The 22,552-nt window shown below is 40.2% G+C and overlaps 1 long non-coding RNA gene across 1 annotated transcript in view; it reads right to left on the bottom strand.

Annotated features, from left to right (window-relative positions):
• Nucleotides 1–386: 386 nt before the first annotated feature.
• The window catches only part of LOC135228803 (uncharacterized), a 163,023-nt gene continuing 140,857 nt past the window's right edge, over nucleotides 387–22,552 (bottom strand). The window contains exons 3-4 of the long non-coding RNA XR_010319662.1: nucleotides 2,159–2,262; nucleotides 387–1,537 (exon numbers count right to left, since the gene is read on the bottom strand). This is a non-coding gene — a long non-coding RNA (uncharacterized LOC135228803). The remainder of the gene's footprint in view (nucleotides 1,538–2,158; nucleotides 2,263–22,552) is intronic.

Here is a 22,552-nt window from a genome sequence, read left to right as displayed (position 1 = left end):
GCTATGGTGGAAAATGGAAGATGCCAGAACTTCAGAGATGCGGTCCTCCTGGCAGACTCATTGTAATCAAGGTGCAAGTCAATGGTTCTGGAAGGATTATGAATAAGGCGCCAGTTAAGAGCAGCTGCAGTACAGCCCAGTAGTGGACGGTTCAGAGGATCTGGCTTTCCGCATGGTAGAATTGTTCTCTCTCCTTGGTTTACTCTCAAGTGGCCGCAAGTTTTATGAAGAACTAACTATACCTGATGATACTGAGGGGTGGGGTTGTGATATGCAATCTTCAGATTCATTATGTATTTTCTTGATCAATTAAACCTCTTCCTATAATGATGTCTTAAGAGTACTAGTGTGTGTGTGTGTGTGTGTGTGTGTGTGTGTGTGTAGGGGGCAGGAGGGCACTGGAAGGCAATCAAGTACCGATTCCCAGATCTAACAGAAAAAAATGTACCAGTGAAGAAGATAAGGCTTTCCCAAAAATTACTACAGGGACCCCAGTTTGTACTTGATCAAAACAAGGATTAGTTACATCCTTAAATTCAGAATTGGAAGGCACCACTGAAATCCTTTGACATTCACACTTCCCTTCAAACATATTACATGTCCTTACTGAGTTCTAATGCAAGTCTGAGAAAACCCCAAGAACCAGGAATTGTCAAAACCTGAGGCATCTAAATCTGCTAGGATTTTTATTCATGACCTACAAGGTTAAGGTTGCTAATTGTTAGAGCGTGAGAGAGAGAGAGAAAGAGATTAGCTAATTCTAGAAAATGCAATACTTCCCCAAAACACAATCAGGCCACGCAGATCCTGTTCTACCTTCTACTCCAGCTAGAAAGAGAATTATTTGCATTCAGTTTTGCAATAATCTGTATTATTTAAGGCTTTGCCCTCACTCTTCCCTGCAGCCCCTTTCATATCCTTGTTGAGACTCATGAGGAGGAAGGGAGGCATCTTTCCCCTGAATTCCCTATCACCCTATCAAAGAAAGAGAAGCCCAGGAGAAATATTAAGACCAATACTTGTGCACATGAGATAGCATGGAGTGTACCCAGCTATTTCTTTTAGTAAAGAAACAAGTAAATTAGTTTCACAGAGTAATACTAAAATTCGTTTCCTCTCCGCACAAAACCATGAAGATATTTATATATAATTTATCTTTCTAAGTTGTCATGTGGCAAAAGACCACTTGCTGTGCAGCAGGCTTCTCTTGCTACTTAGAGAGAATTACGTGATTAAATAGAGACCTGAAAAGTTTTGAACAAGCACTGAAGAAGAAAAGGTTTCCTCTTCAAGCCTTAATGAAGTGAGCTCATTCCTCCTCCAACATCAACTTAGCGTTGTGTAGTTTGTTTTCTTGCGGGTTAATCACTGACCAGAGCTGCAGTGCGGACCACCAGTTTCCAATAAACCATAAAAGGCCGATCAGCAGCCATTGTGCTTTTCTGTAGAGCTTAGCAGACAGCAGCTGAATAAACCTGTTCAAAGTCAGAACAGTCAAGCAGGAGCCAAGAGACCCAACCGGTGCCTCTGGTGAATCCTGAAAAGCAAATTAATTTATTAGGACATAATTGATAGCATGTGCAAATACACTAGCCAAAGACTCCCCCATGCTAATTTTGGCATAATTAAATATGGGGCAGTTAATGAATAGTGTTCCAGGAAAGCAACATTATGATAAATATCCAATTATTCCTTACTGTATCCCATACTTGCTATGTTTTATGCAGGCCAATGCCTCTGCTTTCTGGGTTTAGAGGAAATCCAGAGGGAAAGAAAAAACCTAACAAACTGATTCCTTGGAATTAAGCTTCAAATAAAAGCTGTTGCTAGTGAAATATGCCCACAAAGAGATTTACTTGAATATGCAGAGAAGGGAGGACATGAAATCTATCAGTGATATTTTAATGTAAATGTACACATTCTTTTTCCTTTGGAGAGTTCTGAGAGATTTGTGAGTCTTTTGAAAATCTCTGTGCAAATGTTATCTAAGCAAGGACTTCCCTTAAAAAAAAAAAATCCACCTGCCCAGGTAAAGCCTGTGCAGTGAGCTGCTGCAATGCTGTACGACAAACCCAAACTGTCAGCCCATGTGCTGCTGGTAGCCTGGGGTCCTCTGGCCCTTGTTTGCTTTTGTTTTTGCCTCTTCACTCAAACTTACCTTGGAAATTGCTGGCAGGACTGGAGATTCAGCAGTCTTTTCAGACTCACAAGGCAATAACAACTCCATCAAGCAGTTTCTGTAGTGGTCATTGGCTACTGACTCTATAGGTGAAAAAAAACAAAAGAAGGAGTGGGAAGCTTTCCTTGGTACAAATAAATAATGCTTCGCTATCCAGCTTGTTGGGGCTTTTGAAGTCATAGCATCAGTATGCATAGGGAATGTCAGATATCTAAATTGTGCTGTTTTTCTCCAAAGGATCTTTGAAGCAATCTTCAAAAATGGGAGTGATGATCCCCTTTGTGCTTGTAAACAAAGGTGGCCTCTCCCATCATCGCATCCTCCTCTAACCCTGACAGGTGAGGGAAAGGTAGACACTTTCGTTTCCTACATTCATTGACAAGGATTTTCTTCTCAGAAGTCTCAGATCTGCAGAAAGTTCATTGTCACTCAGAGTTATATTTCTCTTCCTGAACAGGAGCCTCTTCTAACACATTTCTACTGCTCATCACCAATTGGGTTGTCAAAGGACTGGGACTTTCCAAATTATTGCTAGTGTGTGACATGTTCCTAAAGGCAGAGGTAGTAGGATGCTTCCCGCATCTGCTCTGGTCACTTTCTTTCCCCCAGCTGGCATTAGTGTGTCATTTCTATTCTCCACACTCTTGGAGTTTCTGACAGCTAAAGCTGCCAGATAAATGATCATTATAGATACATTTGTGATGCATGATATGCTATAGAAAGCAATCAACATTAGAGTGGATCTTAGTATCATTTTAGACATTAGAATACAGGGGCTAATGTGTGTATCTTCTATTTTCTTTCAGGATTCTGATGCCTTTTCAACCAACTTGAGGTTGTTGCTTACAGCTTTGAGCATCGTATAATTTAAAATACTTTCAAGGCCTGTATGACTGCCCTGTGGCAGAGGCTGGCCTGTGCCATTTGACCATCCAAAGACAGATAAGTATGGCACATGTCCTTCTGAACTCAATGGCACTTTGGGAAAAGTAAAACACAATTTGAAACCAACTTGCAAAGAATCTATTGACAATTTCCAAAGTAACCAAGAATCAGAAATCTAAGGACACTTCAAGGGGGAAAGCCTAGTCATTAAAGGACTCTGAAAAAGAGACCTGGTCCAGGGGAACATTTTTCAACAAACAGCATGGACCTACTGACCCAGGACGGAGAAAAGTGCCATCACAGGCAAATCAAGAGACTGGATCATGAAAAAGGCCCTGACTCACCTGGGGCAGCACCAATCCCTAGCTGAGCTTGACTCGTGTGCACAAGGCCCAAGAGGAGCCACTGGCCATCATTTTGTCTGTGTCACCTTACTTAGGCAGCTTTCCAGTGGCTACTTTATTCTGGGGTGTCTTGCAATGCAGATGCCTTAAACTTCATGTTTGTGCACAATTTGCTATTTTAGAGCAGTTTATTTCTCTCACCTGCACACCCCATGGGGAAGCGCTGATTGCTTTAATTCTGACATTTGGAGTGGAACCCATTCATGAAACTTTCTGGCTGTGTGATTCAAACGAAGGCTTCTCTTTCCTCTTTTTGTTCTCACAAGAAAATCAATTCGCTTGAAGAGCCTCTTAATCCCATTTTTGCAATCAACAATTGCCACTTGTATATCGCTCTAATAGATTAAGAAGTGGGATGATGCGGTTGTCTGGTCTAATTCAACCCTATTCAGGTAGCTGCAGCCCGAGGCACTTTGTAGTGCCAAGTGCAGAGCTCGACAGGAAGACTTTTGCTATCATAATTTCCTGTGGAGCTATGCACTGCCCCCACTGAGGAGCCTGAATTACTTTGAATTAGGCCCGACAACCACAGAGAGTCGAAATCCAGCAAGCAACAATAACCAACTCTTTGAGCATGACTTGCATGGGTTATTTTTTTCTTTGCATTAGCACAGAAAGGAGGAATTTCAAAATGCACATCTATTTAAATGACAGCAACTTGCCATAAATCAAGTGTGAAACAAAAGGGAAAACAGTTGAAGTGAGAGAGAAGTTGGAGTGGAGGAAAAATTAATCAAAACAGTTTTCAGAAACTTCATAGTTCAGCCTGTGAACATTTTCAGGCCTACAGTATCACCATGACAACCCAGAGCAAGCCCTTGTTGGATAACCACATCAGAAAGGGCCTGTTTTGTGAGGATGAAGCCCTCATAGATGATTCGTCCTAAGTTCAAGTTTCTTATGAATGCCTTAAAAAAATCACACAAAAAATGTAAATATAAAAAAGCCACCCAGGCTTCCTGGGTGCTCTGGTAAGAAGCAGATATAGGTGAATCTTCGTATGTGATTTTAAAATGGTCTTCTCATGAAGTCCATTCTCAACTGCATGCAGGCATCCCCTCAGGTAGGTGGTGTTTGAATCATAAAGCAACTGCTACAAAGTATCAGACCCAAGTGGGAAAGCAAGAGCCAGGCTTTAAATCATTCAGCAGATTCCTAGAATCGCCAGAATTGGAAGCATATGGTTAAAATGTATTCTTTTCAGAGATACCAGTTAAACAAAATGTTCTAGGTAAGGAAATGGAAACCTTGGTTCTATTCCCTGAAACTCCTTGATTCTTATTGGCATGGCCCAAAAAATGAATTCATTCTAAATAAATATAGGTTTCTCTTCTTCAGAGTTGCAATCCCTGTTCCTACTCTTTTACCTTTCTGTGTTCAGAAAATAAAGAGAACAAAGAGGGAGTCCCACTGATTCAAAACTAGCAGAACAGCCAAACAACAGAGCACAACTGTTCTCTCATGCATGACTGGGATTAGGATAAAAGCAGAAAAAGACTTCTGAGAAAAAGAAAACAACAAAAGAAACAGGAGTGCTGACAAAACTTTTTTTCTTTCTATTGAGGCAAGAGAGAGGGGAAAAGAAAGAGGACTGCTTATAAAAAGATAGAAGAAGGAAGATTAACAAACAGAAGTAAGGGCTTTCACCTCCTGTTTTACTTTTAGCCCAATCTGGTCAGAGAAACAAAACCCAGAAGTAAAGTAGATGATAACCTAGGATGCTTTGGCAATTTTCACACTCAGAGAAGCAGCCCTATTGCTCTGAAACCTACTTTTATCTTATCGGTTTGTTATTCTCTCAGATATCTAGGATGTGGGACAATGTCTCCTGATAGGACAAGACCTGTGTGAATTCACACATTCTTCCACAGGGGGAAATCGGGGGGGGGGGCAGGGGAGCTTTTGCATTTGGAAATTGCATTCACAAATTAAACATAATTGTTTAAAAAAGAATGACCCTGAGGTCAACGCCACCAGTGTGGCATCATTGGACGGCTGGAGGGAGGGATTCAAAGCTCAAGCAACTGCAAACTTTGATTCAGGGCTCCGCACAAAGGCTTTCAGATCAGTCATATTCCACTGTGACCCCCCCTCCCCCCACCTTGTGTTTTTGCAGATCCCATTAGACACTGATGATTAGAGGGCCCAGTGGAGCCCCAGTTTTGACAAGTTTTCGACCTACATCTCGAAGACTCTTACCACACCTTAAAATAGGAGTTAGATTCTTATCCTAATACTATGAGCCATTGTTTTTTTTTAATTCTATCAGCACACATAGAAGAACCTTGTTCTTCCAAAATATATTTCAACCATGAAAAAACCAACAGACATCATGCATATTTCTGGAATTCTTAAATAAACTACCCTAGCAGAACCTGGTAGTTGAATAGAGGAGTTTATGTTTAAATAGACGCTTCTATATAAGAAGAACACATCTTTTATGTACCTGACAGGAATGCAGAACAAATATTTATAAGCCACAGTTTACAATCCGAACCTACTCTTAGATGTGTAATACAGTATTTTCTAACACTTCTCCCTTCCAACTAAAACACCCAAGAAAAATGCCTCACCAAATCTGTAAATATTTTAGGTGCTTTGTGGACCATCTATTGAGCACCTACTGTGTGCCAGACATGTATGCCCATCTTCTTTGATCCAATCCTCCCACTAGCTCCGTGAGATCCACATCAGTATGCCCATTTTGAGGTATGCTATGAGATGCAGCTTCATTTCATTCATTCATTCAACAAATGCTCATTTAGCATCTACTGACCTGGTCAGAATCGACTTGACAGCAACAGGTTAGGTTTTAGGTTAGGACCTGGTCGTACAGTGGTTAAGAGCTCGGCTATTAACCAAAAGATTGGCAGTTTTAATCCACCAGCCACTTTTGGAAACCTTATGTGCCAGCTCTGCTCTGTCCCATGAAGTCGTTACATAGGGTTGCTATGAGTCGGAATTTTTTGATGGCAATGAGTTTGGTTAGTTTGGTTTGGTGCTCCAGGTGGGAGTTCTTGGGTAGCGCAAGTGGTTAACATGTTTGGCTGCTAACCAAAGGGTTAGAGGTTTGAGTCCACCCAGAGGCACCTGAGAAGAAAGGCCTGGTAGTCTACTTCCAAAAAAGCAGCCATTGAAAACCTTATGGAACACAATTATGCTCTGACACACATGGGGTCACCATGAATGGGAACTGACTTGCCAGAAACTGGTTATGTAGTTAGTAGGTGAGCATCTTTCACAGATATGAACAGTCGTATGGAAATTTCTATCTCTACAATGAAGGTTTTTTTTTTTTTTTTTTTAAGAAGCCATCCTAGATTGGTCCAGTTCTATCCATGCAGCATCATAAGAAAACAAAAAGACGTTTTCAAGACTAGATCAGGATAGCAAATAAAAACACATTAATGGATATAATCAGAACTGCCTTACTTGCTTTCAACATTTTCAGGAATTTAATGATTTCTTCTTGTACTAGGAGTTTAGGTTGTTTTTGTTTTGTTTTAGCACACTGACCCCCGTCATCACCTATATGCTTCTCTCACCCTCCTCACATCCTTCCTAAACAATGTATGAATGAGAAGGTTTTGGAGTGCTGGGAACACATGTAGATTTAACATGAAGCTAACGAAGTTTGCATTTTGGGACCCATCACTGGGATGGGCACTAGCAATATGTTGCAAAAGTATTTTTGTATTATTTTTCTTTGAACTCTCCCTTCACCCCCCTACCCCCCAATTCTAAATGCTTTAAAAAATGCTTTAGGCACCACAAAAACCTGGACCCTTTCCTGGTCTGACCCAGGTTAGAGAAATGCCTCACTTTCTAAAGACCTTTTCCATGTCAGCTAAATAGAGGTCAGGACAAGCCATAAAACACCTTCTCCACCAGAACTTTAAATCTGCAAGAGAACTTTGGAAAATAATGCTCAGAAGATCTAGTCTACAATTGTCCCATATTTTCTTGCATCCTCTAATAGTTTTTAAATTTAAAGGGCAGTGATCACATGTAATCCCATCTTCCAACAATGTGAAGCTCTAACTTTTTTTCCCCCAGAAGAAACCAGAATCTTTTTTCTAAGCCTGAAAAAGGGATGACCAGGCTGGAGCACATCCTCCACCATCCCATGGACTGGGCTCCCTTCTTCCAGAACAGGGCTCTTTCCTGTGACTGACTTCATACTGCTTTGACATGTCTATGATGCTGGGCCCAACAGGAGTTCCAAGAGGAAATTCCATAGCTGCTGAGCTTCTGGTTTTCTGAACTTCTGTTTTGAAGCAGGTGATGCTCTTTCCAGAAAGGAACTTGAGTAGTTCAAGACATGAATTCCAACTTAGATATGAGATTTAGAGGGAGACCAGCACCCTGATTTTATCACCCTTAACTAGGAGGGGAGAGCAGGGAAGTACTATCTGATATTCATTTGGATAGATTCTGAGGAAAATTATTCTAGAAATTTTTCCATTGGCCACCAGTTGTCACTTTTGTACCACACATACACACATACATATTAAAAACTCACAATTATCTGGCTGTAAACATCAGATCCTTAATGATAAAAATTCAGTACCTAGCAGAGTACACAGAAAGCATCCGAGGTTTGTTGAAAGAAATGAAGATGTGTCCGCTTTAGGTGCTAGCTAAGTATCTCTTTATCAGCATACATTTTATTTCCTTACACACACACGCATGCTCGCATGCACACTCACATCCCCTCAACTGTCCATAGCTGTAGTTCAGGCTTTAAAAGCCGACTGGCCTGACCCCCGAGAATTCATACATCCCAGATGTCCAGTTCAGATTCCAAGTCCTAGAAAACTTCTGACTGGGTGGCCCTTGTCAGAAATTTAGCCAAGATCATTCCCATTCTTGACTATAGCCTGTGTCTCGTGTAATATTTCTTAAGAGTTTTAAAATACAAAATAAAGTCACAACAGGAAACATATGTTGTGAGTTTGCCAAGTTTGAACAGAAATACTCTGAGCATGGTATATCACCAACCTGTACAATTTCACAGCATTGTCTGTAAAAAAAAAAAAAATTGTCTTTCAGTATTTTTCCTGCTCCTGAGGTGGTACGAAACTTTTTTTTCAAGAGACAGCAGAGAGGCAGAAAAAAGTCAGTCAGATACATACCCTACCAATCACATTGCAATGACCAAGCATAGAGGTGGAACCAAGCAGCCTTTTCTTCCTCATGTGGTGAGCACTCCCAGCTAGTCCTCAACTGGCAGCAGTTCACTTACCCTGATTTCTCTTCCAGAGTTCAGCCAACTACACTCATGACATTATTTATAGCATTTCAACAGCAGACAGTGCACGAACTAGGATGTCGTAGTACTTTGCTTTCAAATGTACTCTGAAAGAGCAGATTCTCTCTGGCTCTGGGCCCCAAATGACAGTTCTTTCCTGGTACTGGGTGAGGTACTAGATTCTACCCTTAAGGATCTGGTATTTACCAACAGGAATAGTAATTGTGAGTAGTGTGTGTGTGTGTGAGTGTGTGTAGGCGGGGGGGTGCAAAAATGACAACTAGTGGCCAATGGTAAAACTCCTTCATGAGAGGAAGGGGCATCCTTCTAGCACTTTCTTGTTGTGTTGAATTACATATGCTTTAGAAAGCTTTGAGGTGAGTAAGTATATAGTTTATAGTTGAATAACTAATTAGGGTATACGACATGATTTCTAGATAAAGTTGTTTTTTTTTTTTTGGCTTTTAGGTAACATTTTTATTCATCCAGCAAATATTTATTGAACATTTACCATGAGCCAGGCTCTGTGCTGAGCACTGAGAATGCATTGGTGAAGAACACATACTGCCTGTCCTCAGGGACTTAGAGTCTTCTGGGAGAGAGGCAAAGAAACAGGCAATGCTTATTTAGTGACACAGGTGGACATAGAGGTGAATGGCCCCAAGGTACTATGCGAGCACAGAAAGGTGACTAATCTAGTCTCAAGTGACCAGGAAAGGAGGAAGGGCTACCTAAACTGAGATGTGAAAAATTATTACAAGTTACCAAGCAAAGGAGGGAGTAAGGGTGGAGAAAAACGGTTTATCCAAAAAAAAAAGAAAAAAAAAATTTCTTTAAATTTTTTCCTTTTTTTTTTCTTTAAAGCATGTGAAAACCCTTAATAGGAGGGAGGGAAGATGTACATGAAACTGGAGAAGTTAAGGAGCTTGAACTTTATCCGGAGGGCAGCAGGATGCCATTGACAGGCTTTCAGTAGAGAAGGGATATGATCTAATTTATATCTCAGAAATATCATTCTGGCTACAGTGTACAAGATAGGTTTGTAGGGGGGCCAAAATAGAGCAGAGTAGTGAGCCAAGAGGGCTGTTGCAGTAGGGCAGGTGAGAAATGAAGCTGGCCTGACCTAGAATAGTAGTTGTGGGGGATAGAGACAAGTGTATAAATTGGAGAGATCTTTAGGATGTAAGTGACAACGAGAGCTGCTGTTTATTTTATGCCAGTCTCTATAGCTTGCACTTTACTTGCATTATCTCATTTGATCTACACAACAGCCCTATGAGGTGTCACTTCTGAGGAAACTAAGGATCGGAGAGATTAAGTAACTTGCTCAAGATTCTGCAACTAGTAGCAAGCTCCTGCTCTTAATTACTATGATCTACTACTTCTTCAGGTAAAAACACCAGGACCTGTTGAATGGATGGGTAGGGTGAGGGAAAGGGAATAGTCAAACCTCACCCTCAGTTTCTTGTCATGGGCAACTGGGAACCCAGGAGGAAGAGTCTGGGGAAAGGTGGGAGAGTTAGGTGATGCATTCAATTTTGTACATGTTAAATTGCATGCCTACCAGATTTTCAGGGGAAATTACAACAGATAGTTGAATACATGGGCCTGGAACTGAACATATTTGATGAAGACACAGATTTGTAGGTGAGTTATCTGTCGGTCATGGGAGCAGGAAACATCACTTAGTGTGTAGGAGAAGTGGCCTAAGCAGGATCCTGAGGAGCACAGATATTTAAGGGGTAGCCAGAGGAAGAGGGTTATATAAAGAAAGAAAGGAAAGAAAGAAGGGATAAAGAAAGGAAGAGATGCAGAAAGAAAGAAAGAAGAGATGAAGGAAGAAACCAAGACAGGGTGGTGTCATGGAAGCCAAGGGAGAGAGTCAGAAGGAAGTGGTCAGCGGTTCATTGATGCTGCAGAGATGTCAAGTAAAATGAGGATAAAAAAAAAGTCTACTGGGTTTTAATTTATAGCACATATTCCAGGAACATAATGCCCTTCTAAATGAAGTACTTGGATATTTACATCTGCAATGTAGATATGTCTTAAGTTGCCTTTCAAGTGGAATTTTTTTTTAAGTGGCTGATCAGTAAAGAAAACTATGTTACCTGATGAAGAGGGCAAAAGAAGAGGAAATTGGCTTTAATGGCAGAACAATGGCTAACAAGAATGTTATAGCCGTATAGTGCTTTAATGTTTTACAAAGAACTTTAACATATATTTTATTTGATCCACCCTAAAGAAGAGTTTCCTGAATATGGAAGTTCTAAGACTCAAGAATACAATTTCTAAGGGAAGCCCCACCTCGGTAGGCTTGCTGCTGTTGTAATTTTATAAGGTACAAACAGCTATCCTGTCTATGAAGGTGAAGAACAAACAGTTCCCTCTGGAGGCAGAAGGATGGTCTGCTCTAGAGGAGACTCTAAATTATTTGAAGTCTTTGAAACTTGGTGAGAACACTGAATTCAGATCCGTAATCTAAGGCAGAGACTCCCAATTTTGGGGACATTGTTATACCCTATTTTTAATCTCCTCCCCACCTTGGTCCTAAAAGGATTCTAGGGCATATTTTTTGAAACGGTATTTTAAACCAATTTAATTTTGAAAATGATAAGGCCATCTAAGATTACTGGAGAAATCTAATGGATCACAAAACAAGAATTGAGACTTGTGCTGAAACCTCAGTCTTATAGCTAAAAACATTACCAACTGACAATTGTTAATAAATAGTTTAAAATGGGGACAAAATTCACTTATTCAGGAGCTGGTTGAACGGACACAGGAAATCCAGGGTGGAGAGGAAGAGTGTGCTGTCACATTATAGGGAAAGCAACTAGGGTCACATACCAATGTGTGTATAAGCTTTTGTATCAGAAACTGACTTGAATTGTAAACTTTTGATTAAAGCACAATTTAAAAAAAGGGGAAAATCTACTTATTCAAAAATTTAACTAGGAGTATATAGCAAGGTGTACATAAGTTTTTGTATGAGAGGCTGACTTGGTTTGTAAACTTTCACTTAAAGCACAATAAAAATGAAAAAGAAAAAAAAATATTCAACAAACATTTACTAAGCACCCACTGTGAAAGTCACTGTGTTAACTACTGAAGTCCTCAAAGATCACTGTGTTAGCCAGGGTAGGTTAACTACTGTAGCTGTAACAAATAATCCTCAAATCTCAGTGGTTTAAACAGTAAAAGGTTATTTCTTCTTCATGCAAAGGCCCATTTGGATGTTCCTGGCAGCTCTCCTGGGCAGCTCTCCTCCAAATGGGGACTCAGGGACCCAGGATCTTTCCATCTACTGGACCCACCATTCTCCAGAGCTTCAAAGTCCTCCACTACTCTGCATCTGGTTGGCAACAAGGAAAGACAAAGTGAAGACAGAAACTTATAGGATGTTTTCGGGGCCAGGTTTAGAAATAGCACACACCAACTCCACCTACATTTCATGGACCAGAACTCAGTCTCGCAGTCCCAACTTTTACTGGAAAGAAGACTGGGGAATGTAATCTTCCTGTGGGTCCAATAAAAGGAAGTGGATTTGGTGAACACCTAGCTAGTTTCTGCCTCAATCACATATTTCATTTTTTCCCAAACTTCAATCATTCTCAAACCACCTTTGTGGCTTGAGAGATATTAACGACATAGGAGCACCGAACTGAAGCTTACTTCTTATCAGAAAGATTGAAAGAGAATTAAAACGGAAATAATTTTAAAAACTAAATTACTGGAGTTAATAGATAGTAGGCCTAACATTTTAGATCCTAGGAACTTTCTTTTCAGTAATTATTTGATTGTTAAATCATATAATTTTTTAGAATTAGCTTTTCTACAAATAAGGAAACAGAAACCTAGAAAGGTGAAGTAACTTAACCAAGGTCTCATACTTAACAAATGGCAGAGCTAGAAGTAGAATAAGAGCTTACTAATGTTTGATTAATAAACATTTATTTGAAATATAAATATTCATTTATCACTCTATATTTGATTTGGAGTGCCTGGGTGGTGCAAATGGTTAAGAGCTTGGCTACTAACTGAAAGGTTGGCTGTTTGAACCCATCCAAAGGCGCCTTGGAAGAAAGGCCTAGTGATCTGCTTCCAAAAGGGCACAGCCATGAAAACCCTATGGAGTGAAGTTCTTCTACTCTACAACACGTGGGGTTGCCATGAGTCAAGACTGATTCAACTACTACTGGTAGGTATATTTGATCCAATTAACAGCTGAAGTTGGTCACAGTTACCCAAATGCTGGGCCCCTATAAATACATAGTGGCAGGGAAACCAAGGGGGTATAGTAATATTCTTGGTTAGGTTTCTATAAATCTAGAAAAGAATTACCAAAAATATATATCTAACAATAAAAGAAACCCCTCAGAATAGTCTTGACATTTCTGAGAAAGAAAAATGCATTCTAAGTCTACCCACAGTAATTCAGACAGTATGGTACTGGTAAATGAATTGACAGTCATGTTGATGAAGTAGAAGATAATCCAGAAATAGATACAAATAAAAAAATATGAGAATTCTATATTTGATGAAGTTATCATTTCATATCAGTGGGGAAAAGGTAGATTCTTCACTAAAAGGTCTTAAAACAACTGGGTAGTCATAGGAAAACAATTACCAGAATTCATCAATCTTAAAAAGCTTATTTTTTCCACATTTAATATCCCTGAAATAATGATGTGTGTTACAAATTATTAACCACAGTGGCTTATAAAATAATTTTGAATCTTATAACCAGTGGCATCCTAGATTTGATGAATATTACAAGTTGGATCCCTATCTTATTGCTTACCCGCAAACAAATATGAGGATTAAAAATGTTTAATGTAAAACACGAAACTATAAATGCGTAAAGGATTGATAAATTCATCTTTACACAGAGCAAACAAAGAAACAAAAAAAAACCACCTAACATCAAAGATAAATGAAAATCTGTGTGTTGGGGATGATATTTGCAACACACGTGTTAGGCAGCCTCTAAGATGACCCCCCAATGACCTCTGCCTCCTAGTATTCACATCCTGTGTAACCCCTCCCACTGGACTTATTGACTCATTTTTAGCGAATAAAATACAGCAGATGTGAGGGGATGTCACTTCTGAGATTAGGTATGAAAAAGGCTGCCGCTTCCCTCCATCTTATTTTCTCTCTCTCTCACTCTCTCCAGGATCTTTCACCTTGGGGAAAGTCAGTTGCTATGTTGTGAGGCAGCCCTGTGGACAGGCCCATGTGGTGAGGGACCATGGCCTGCCAACAACCATGTGAGTGAGCTTGATGCAGATCTCCCCCAGTCACGCCTTCAGATGAGACAACTGCTCTGGTTGGCAGCTTGACATGAATCTCATAAAGAGGTCTTGAACCAGAGGCAGAAACCTAAGCCACTACCAATTCCTGACCCAAGAAACTGTGAGATAATAAATGTTTTAGCTGCCAAATTTGGGAGGTAATTTGTTAGGCAGCAACAGATCAGTGATACAATACATGAATAGCGGTATGCATAGTGATTAAGACCTGAAGTGCTAAGGCCAAGCTGTCTGGATTTGAATCCTGATCCTGCCACATACTAGCTGTGTGACTCCATGTAATTTGTTTAAGCTCTCCGTACATCAGTTTGCTCAGCGCAAAATGGGTATAATACTACTACCAGCCTCAGAGTTGTGAAGATACATGTAAATCTTTTAGAACAATGCCTGACAAGTAATAAGTAAGTGCTCAATCAGTGATACCTATTAAAATAAATAAATAAATAATAATTTTTTTTAGTATGTGATAAATAAGGAGCTAATTTCCTTAACGTACAAAGGGCTCCTATAATCAATAATGAAAAGACCAACAATATAGAAAGTAGACAAAGAACACAGTTTACAGAAAAGGAAATAGAAATAAATAGCTTTGAAATACATGAAGGAATGCTTTTAAACTTCACTCAAAATAGAAGAAATGCAAAAAACAATTACAATGAACACCATTTCTTACGACATTTGCAAAGATCAAAGCATTTGGTAACACACGGTGTACGATAGGATGTGAGAAACAGGCACTCTCCTTCATTGTTGATTGAAGTGTAAATTGGTACAACATTCAGGACAAACAATTTCACAATATCTATGAAGATTTCAAACTTACTTCCTCTTTGACCCATCAATTCCAGTTCCAGAAATTTATCATACAGATATACTTGTGAACATTTGTAAAAATGAATAATAATAGCTACCATTTCTATAGTACTTACTACATTCTGGGCACTATTTTAAGTGTTTTACATACATTACCTCATTTAATCCTCATAACAACCCGATGAAGTGGGTACCATTATGAACCCCAGTTTCTAGGTGAGGGGGTTGAGGCATAGAGCTAGCACACAGCAACAGTGAGAGTTGAACCCCCATAGGCTGGCTGAGTTTGTGCCGTTACTTACCACATTCTGAGGTCTCTCTGCACAAAAGGATATTCACGGTAGCCTTGTTGGTAACAGTGAAATATGGGGATCTGCTCAGTCTCATCTTTGCAGCCACTAAAAAGACAGGGCAGCTCTCTCTCTATTGATAATATTCACCATATTATATTGTTGAATGAGAAAAATAAGAGCAATGAGTATAGTCTGCTTCCATTTGTGTGGGTGTTTTTTAAAGACTATATACATATGTGGTTATAAATATATAGAACATCTCTAAGATGATACATAAGAAATTGGTCAAGGCAGTTACCAGAAGGCAGGGGTGTGGAGTGGCTGATATGCATCTATTACGTATTTTTATTCAATTAATTAATACTCAATAAACATTATAGAATAATGTAAAGGACTTCACAGGACTAACCATCTCCAGGAGGCCATATACCAGTTCCTAGGATTTCTACATTTTTTAATATTAGTAACATTTTGAAAGCATTTTCTGTTTTTATTGCCTATTTTGTTTTCATTTGGGGTTACTTTATGGCTATGACTCAAATCTGAGACCATAAACAAGCAAACAAAAAAAGAACCGAACCCAGTGCCATCAAGTCGATTCCGACTCATAGCAACCCTATAGGACAGAGTAGAACTGCCCCATAGAGTTTCCAAGGAGCGCCTGGCGGATTCGAACTGCCGGCCCTTTGGTTAGCAGCCGTAGCACTTAACCACTACGCCACCAGGGTTTCCATAGTGTCTCCCAAAGCAACCCCCTCCTCACCACTCCAACACACACACACACACACACACACACACACACACACACACGTGTTTTCATGATGTGGAAATCCTTAGGCCAGGCCTGAATAAAATCAGGCTGCAAACAGTGCAAATTTTAGTAACACGGAATTTACAACACCCCTCACCCTGTATTTCTCTAAACTATAAATATTGCCCAGTGACCCAGAAAAGTATGGTTCTAACATTTTAGAGTGTCGAGAGGACAGGTGAACAGCTTCTGAAATGGTAACAAAATTTTTCTAATAGGATGTTGGTTTTTCAATGTCTTGGAAAGCCTATCCCAGGATATGCAACAACCCCTACTATAAGGTAAAGGATTACTCTAAAACAGCCTGAAGGGAACAGAGGCAGAAGGGAAGGGAGAAGGCAAGAGATCATTTACACATTCTCTGCAACTTTCATTTATCTTCTATAAATCACACACACATACACCCACACAGTTAACCAAAATACAGTAGCTCAATCATTTTTCATTTTTGTACCTTTATCACTACACTTACCATGCTGCATTAAAACCTGATTAAACATCTGTCACCCCAGGGAAACCATAACTTAAGGGCAGGGGCAGTTCTTGATTCATCTTTGACTACTCAGGGCTTAGCCTAGGTGCTTAGAACATAACCAGTGTTCTATGAATGAATGAAGAAAGGAAGGAACGAACAAAGAAACAAACTAAACTAAATTGTAATGATGCATTCACAATGTGAATTATATCTCAATTTAAAAAATACTGTATTCACAGAGGTAGGAAAAGAGGTATGGTATTTGTAGGAGAGAACGAGATTTGCAAGTGTAATTGAAAGTTGATATTTACATTCTGGATTTTCTCAGCTCTTGAGATCCTGGTTCAGGGCTTACTCATCTTTGGTCCAAGGGAAAACAAACCAAGCAGGCAATTGCTATAGCCCCAGCTGCTGGAAATACTAAGAAGGACCTGGTGATTCTTTACTTTCAGGCTTCAAGGGATGAGAAAGGAAAGAGATGCAAGCCAACTGGGCAGCGGTAAATGAATGAATACTAACTAGGTTTCCCCATCCCAGCCTGTGGCGAGTTACCAGCTGTGCCTTTAATTTAGCCCTTTGTCTTCCCTAGAAAGGCCAAAGCCATTGTGCTTGAAAAAAGGCTCCTCTATAGGGTCTCCATGAGTCAGAATCGACTGGACAGCAACGGGTAGCAAGCTGTAGCAAGCTGTTCAAATGCAGAGAAGGAAATTATGGGGGATGAGAGAGATGGCATTTATTAAAGGAAATAATATTCTCAAGATGAGATGAAGGTACACTATATGAGAAGAAAAAAATACATGAGTATATTTGGTCATTTGACTGCATTTTGTCAGCTGATTAAAAATTCAGCTCAAAGGACTATTGGGATGTATTTTAAAGGTTAGGACCTTGTTCTCATCGATAAGGCATAATATCAGCCAGTGGAGATAGCTAGGTGAGAAAGAAAACTGAGCAAGTTCCAAAGAGAAGCACCCCACCGAGCCAACCCCCATGAGGAGCCATCACAAGTGATCAAAATCGATGTTCACTTAAGGCTTTCATATTTTCCACTTGGAAGGAAAAAAAAAAGATAGAGACAGTAAATTATTACTGGTTTGCTATTTGATTTGAGAAAGAAGCGGGTTTAAACAAAAGAGACAACCAATGCATGTAAAGCACTTAACACAGTGCTTGAAACATAGCACGTGCTCAATAAAAGTTAGCTATCCCGGTTTATTCTTATTAATAGTATTAACTCCAATACAAATATGAAGGGAGCTGACTCTGACTTCAGCTGCAACCAAAGGAAAGAGCACTGGGCTGGAAATTGTTGTCGTTGAGTGCCATCGAGTCAGTTCTGACTCATGGCGACCCCACGTGTTACAGAGTAGAACTGCCATATGGGGTTTTCTTGGCTCTAATCTTTGCGGAAGCAGATCACACGGTCACAATTGTAGTCCTGGCTCTGCCACTGTCTGTGTGACCGTGGGGATTTCCCCACTTGGGGACTTCCCCACTTGGGGACTCAGTTTCCCTATGGGTAAAAGGGAGAGGCTGGGCTAAATCATATATGAGGCCCTTTCAAATTCCTAGGATCTATATAAACAAACAACCTAAACAAATAAAAACATCCTTAGCTTTCCCCCACCCCCGGGAACCCTAAGCGCTGCTAAGAAGAGTTGCCTCAGATTGTGTGCTTCCACAAAACTGCTCCACAACATTCTGCAATCCTTTTCAACAAATGCAGGGACAAACTGCAAAAGCAGCAAGTGGGACAGTGTTGACAACAGATCTTGGACTGTCAGCCCTTCTGTAAGTCAGCTCTGGCAGGAAGAGCAGTGGCAGATCCATCTGAATTCCAAACAGCAATGGAAATAATACTAATTGACCCTGAAGAATGTGGCCAATGGATTTCCTCTCTATATAGAAAATAGACCCATTTGGACCAAGGTGTCATATGCATATAAAGGTCTAACTTGTTAGCATGTAACACTTTGGTCTTAATGTTGTTCTGCAAAGAGCTGATACACAGCCACTGTGGAAAACAGTTTGGTAGTTGCTCAAAAAGTTGAAAATAAAACTACCCAGCAATCCCAATCCTAGGTATGTACCCAGAAGTAAAGGCAGGAACACAAACAGAAACTTGGACAGCGATGTTCATTAAAGCACTTTTCACAATAGCCTAAAGGTGGAAACAACTGAAATGTCTATCAACAGATGAATGGATCAACAAATGGTGGTCTATACATATAATGGAATATTACACAGCCATAAAGAGAAATGAAGTTCTGATGCATGTCATAACATAGATGAAAATTGAAAACACATGTAGCAAATAAGTCAGTTGCAAAAGGATAAATACTGTAGGATTTCATGTATATGAAATACACAAATATATAGAAACAAAACATGATTTAAGTTTGCCAGGGGTAGGAGGAAGCAGAAAAGGAGAGCTTTTGTTTGGAAGACATTGAATTTATGTTAATTGTAGTGGAATATTTTGGAAAAGGATGCGATAAAGGCAGCACAACATGAAAAATGTAATCAATGTAATGAATTGTAAACGTGGAAGTTGTTGTACTGGCAAATGTTTTGGAGTGTATATTTTTACCACAGTTTAAAAAAAACAGTTAATACAGCCCAACCAGGAACCACCAACTCACCAGCATCCTAGACACAAGGAGGGAGCTACATGGTCCTGTCCTGTCTCCGATGCTAATTTGTAGGGTCACCTTGGCCACATTACTTAAGCTGTCAGTGTCCCACCTGGAACATGGAAATGATAGTTCTTCCACCCAACCCAGAAGGAGATTGTGAGCTAAAATGCAGTAGCATATGTGAAACTACTTGGAAGACCATAACGGTTACACGAATGTGTTCTCTCTCCATGTATATAGAATGCATGTTTATGGCTCATCCCGTTAGGAAAGTAATAGAGCCTCCCTGGATGAAATTATGTATTAGTCTTCAAATAGTATTTGATGCACAGCATCACTGCTTTCTATATATCATTGACAATCAGATGATTGCAATTTCACATAAGCATTCAGTCATTTGGAAAAAAAGAGTTTTATTGCTCAAGGATTAAAGCAAGACCTTTGTCACTGCAAGGAAACTCATTTATTTCTCTGTTTAAAATCTACTTTTAAATAATCATAAAAAGAAATGGATGATGCAAACAGTTTGGATTCCCCTACTAACCAAAAGATTGGCGGTTCAAACTATCCCAGCAAGCCTTGGAAGAAAGGCCTGGCAACCTGCTTCCCTAAAGAGTACAGCCTAGAAAACCCTATGCAGTTCTACTCTGTAACACATGAGATCACCATGAGTCAGAATTGACTCAATGGCAATGGGTTTGGAGTTTTTTTGGTATTTCACAACAGCAGCTATGACACAAGCTGCAGTCCCATCAGGTGATCTTAAACGATTTGTGACACTCTATTCCTTGTGCTAAATTTCAGTTCAAACCAAAGTTTTGTTGAGGGCCTAATATCTGCCAGACACTGTGCAAGTACTAGGGATCCAATGACAAGAAGCAATCCCTGTCCTCCAAGGTAGAAGTCAGTCTGCTACACGGGATCATCCTAAGGTGGCATGTGATCAATAGTACAGTAGACTTGTGAAGAGGCAGTGAATATCTGAGGCCAGGAAGAGGTGGGGATGCATCAGGGCTCCCAGGGAAGCTGCTCTTGATTAGAGAAAGAGACCAGCGTGGGCTTCACTGCCCCCTGCCTCTGGGCCTGGCTGGCTGGGGTGGGGGTGGAGCCATCTTGCTTCTGTCACAGAAACTCCATTTGTCTGCAGTGGCAATATTTCAGAAGGCCACAAGACAGCAGTGGCATAACTAGGGGGATATGGGAGATACAGACTGCACCAGGTGACACTGTCAGAGGGGGTGACACCAAAATGACTGTCTGTAAAAAATCCTTGTTAGTTAAAACAGCAAAAACATTTTTCGTAAGACTAGCTTACAAGTATCAATATGCCTACAAGGCTAAAACACTATGCTAATTCACTTTTTGAACCTTCTAATGTGCTCGGTCAGAGCTGTCATAATTACCCAATTACAATGGCCCTTTGAGTCACGTGATTTCGTCTGCATGCCCTACAATCATGCACTGTTGTTTTCGTTACTGCCAGTTTTTGTCAAACTTTCTGATTTTGTGATTGTCTGGTGTTTTAGCTACAATATTGTGGTAATTAGTATTTGTGAACCTATATCAATAACTTTTTTGTGAATGAAGTAGTAATTAAAGGAAAAGAAGGAGTGATAAAGGGGAATTACGATTTACGAGTAACATTAGTACAAGAAGCATTACTAAGGATTCTGTATAGTCTAGTACGGGAGGAAGTCCGGGGGGCAGGTTACTACACTGAATGACACCAAGCCTAGTGATGCCACTGGAAGATAGGGGTGGGACTCTGTGAAAAGAAACCCTGTCCTCTTGCCACCAAGATTTGAAGGCTTCTCTCTTTTCAGGGTAGAAAGTTGGGTATTTATTCCATTGAAGGCTGGGGAAAGAGAGTTTTGAGAATATCAGAAGGTACAAAGTGTAGATGGGCTGAAAACATTTTCAATAGCAAGTTTGGGCACTGTTGGTCCACTTTAAAAAGAAAATCTGCAGTCTCATTATAAGTATTAATAGTAGCTGAGCTAGGACATTGCCTCTTGCTCATTCACCCCTTTATTCCTTCCCACCATCTCTTTATCTTTCTCTCTTTAACTTCCTTAATTGTTCATAGTGTAAAACTGGAGTATAGTTTTCATTGTATGCTATGTATTCTGAGCAGTTTTAGATTCTCTGCTCTTTTTAAAATAGAATATTATTGCTAGCTACAAAAAAATGACTCAAACTTACTTTTATTTTTTAAATTTATGTGACCTTTGGTTAACTTTTTTCCCTGAAAATTAGTGGTCCTCAATAGAAAAAAAAAAGTGTTCCACACCCTATTGTACAACACCGATTCCTAATTTTTAGTGAGCACTGAGTTTAAAATGCAGATTCTGGTAGGCCTGGTTTGGGGCCTGAGAAACAGCATTTTAAACACCCCACTGCCACCCCCACAGTATCTTTTATGCAAGAGAACCAAGGACCACACTTCGAGAATCTCTGCAGTAAAGTCTTACTATACTGTACATCTGAATTCCTAAATTAAAGAATGATTCGGCTCCATGCACTGAACCTAGGCTTGTTCTCTGATTCCCAAAAGTTGCTTACCCAGAAGACACCCCAGGCAACCATGAAGTCCAACCGAGACATAACAGAACATCCACCCTGTGGTCTTCTAGTTCCAGTGAACTGGCCTGGATAACTTTGAACCCAGAACCCTAAGGAATAATCTCTATCTTTCCTTTTCCCAGGGCAAGTTCCTAGGAATCACAAAGATCCATTTACTAACCTTCCAATGAGTTTTTTCTTCTCTCTCTTTTCTTCCGTATTCCTTAAACAGGTGATTCTCAATCCTGGCTATGTGTCAAAATCACCTGGGGGAGCTTGCTGAAAATACAGATGACTCTGATTACTAATCCAGACCTGGTAGCTGGTCGTCACCCAAGGAAATTCAGAATCTCTACATGCCCAGGGGCATCAGTATTTCTAGCAAACTTCTCCAGATGATTCTGAGACATCCAGGATTAAGACCTACACCCTTAAACCTTAGTTTATAATCCCTTCACTCTTCCAAAAGGAGCTCTGGTGGCACAGTGCCTAAGTGCTCAGCTGCCAACTAAAAGGTCGGCAGTTCAAGCCCACCAGCTGCTCCATGTGAGAAAGATGTGGTAGTTGGCTTCCATAAAGATTTACAGCCTTGGAAACCCTATGGGGCAGTTCTACTCTGTCCTATATGGTTGCTATGAGTTGGAATTGACTCCACAGCAATGGGTTTGGTTTTGGTTTGGCCTGTCTTCAATCAAAGATCACTTTTCCCCACAGTGTGTCTTTAAGAGAGAGAAAGCAAGATGTGTGGGATGCCTCTCCAACCCAGGTGAGACTAATCACTTAGTCTCCCTGCCTTTTCCTGCCTCTGGACAGTTGTGAAGGTGATTCCAAAGGAGATGGGACTTTCAGAGACCCTAAAAGATCAATTCATCTCCCAAACACTTATTTGGTGCCTACCAGGTGCTAGGGAGAGAATGAAGAACAAAACAGG

The sequence above is a fragment of the Loxodonta africana genome, chromosome X, assembly GCF_030014295.1.
Source record: "Loxodonta africana isolate mLoxAfr1 chromosome X, mLoxAfr1.hap2, whole genome shotgun sequence".
In the NCBI taxonomy this organism is placed as follows: Eukaryota; Metazoa; Chordata; class Mammalia; order Proboscidea; family Elephantidae; genus Loxodonta; species Loxodonta africana.
The sequence above is the reverse complement of the archived record's forward strand: the minus strand, read 5'-3'. Positions and strand labels throughout refer to the sequence as shown.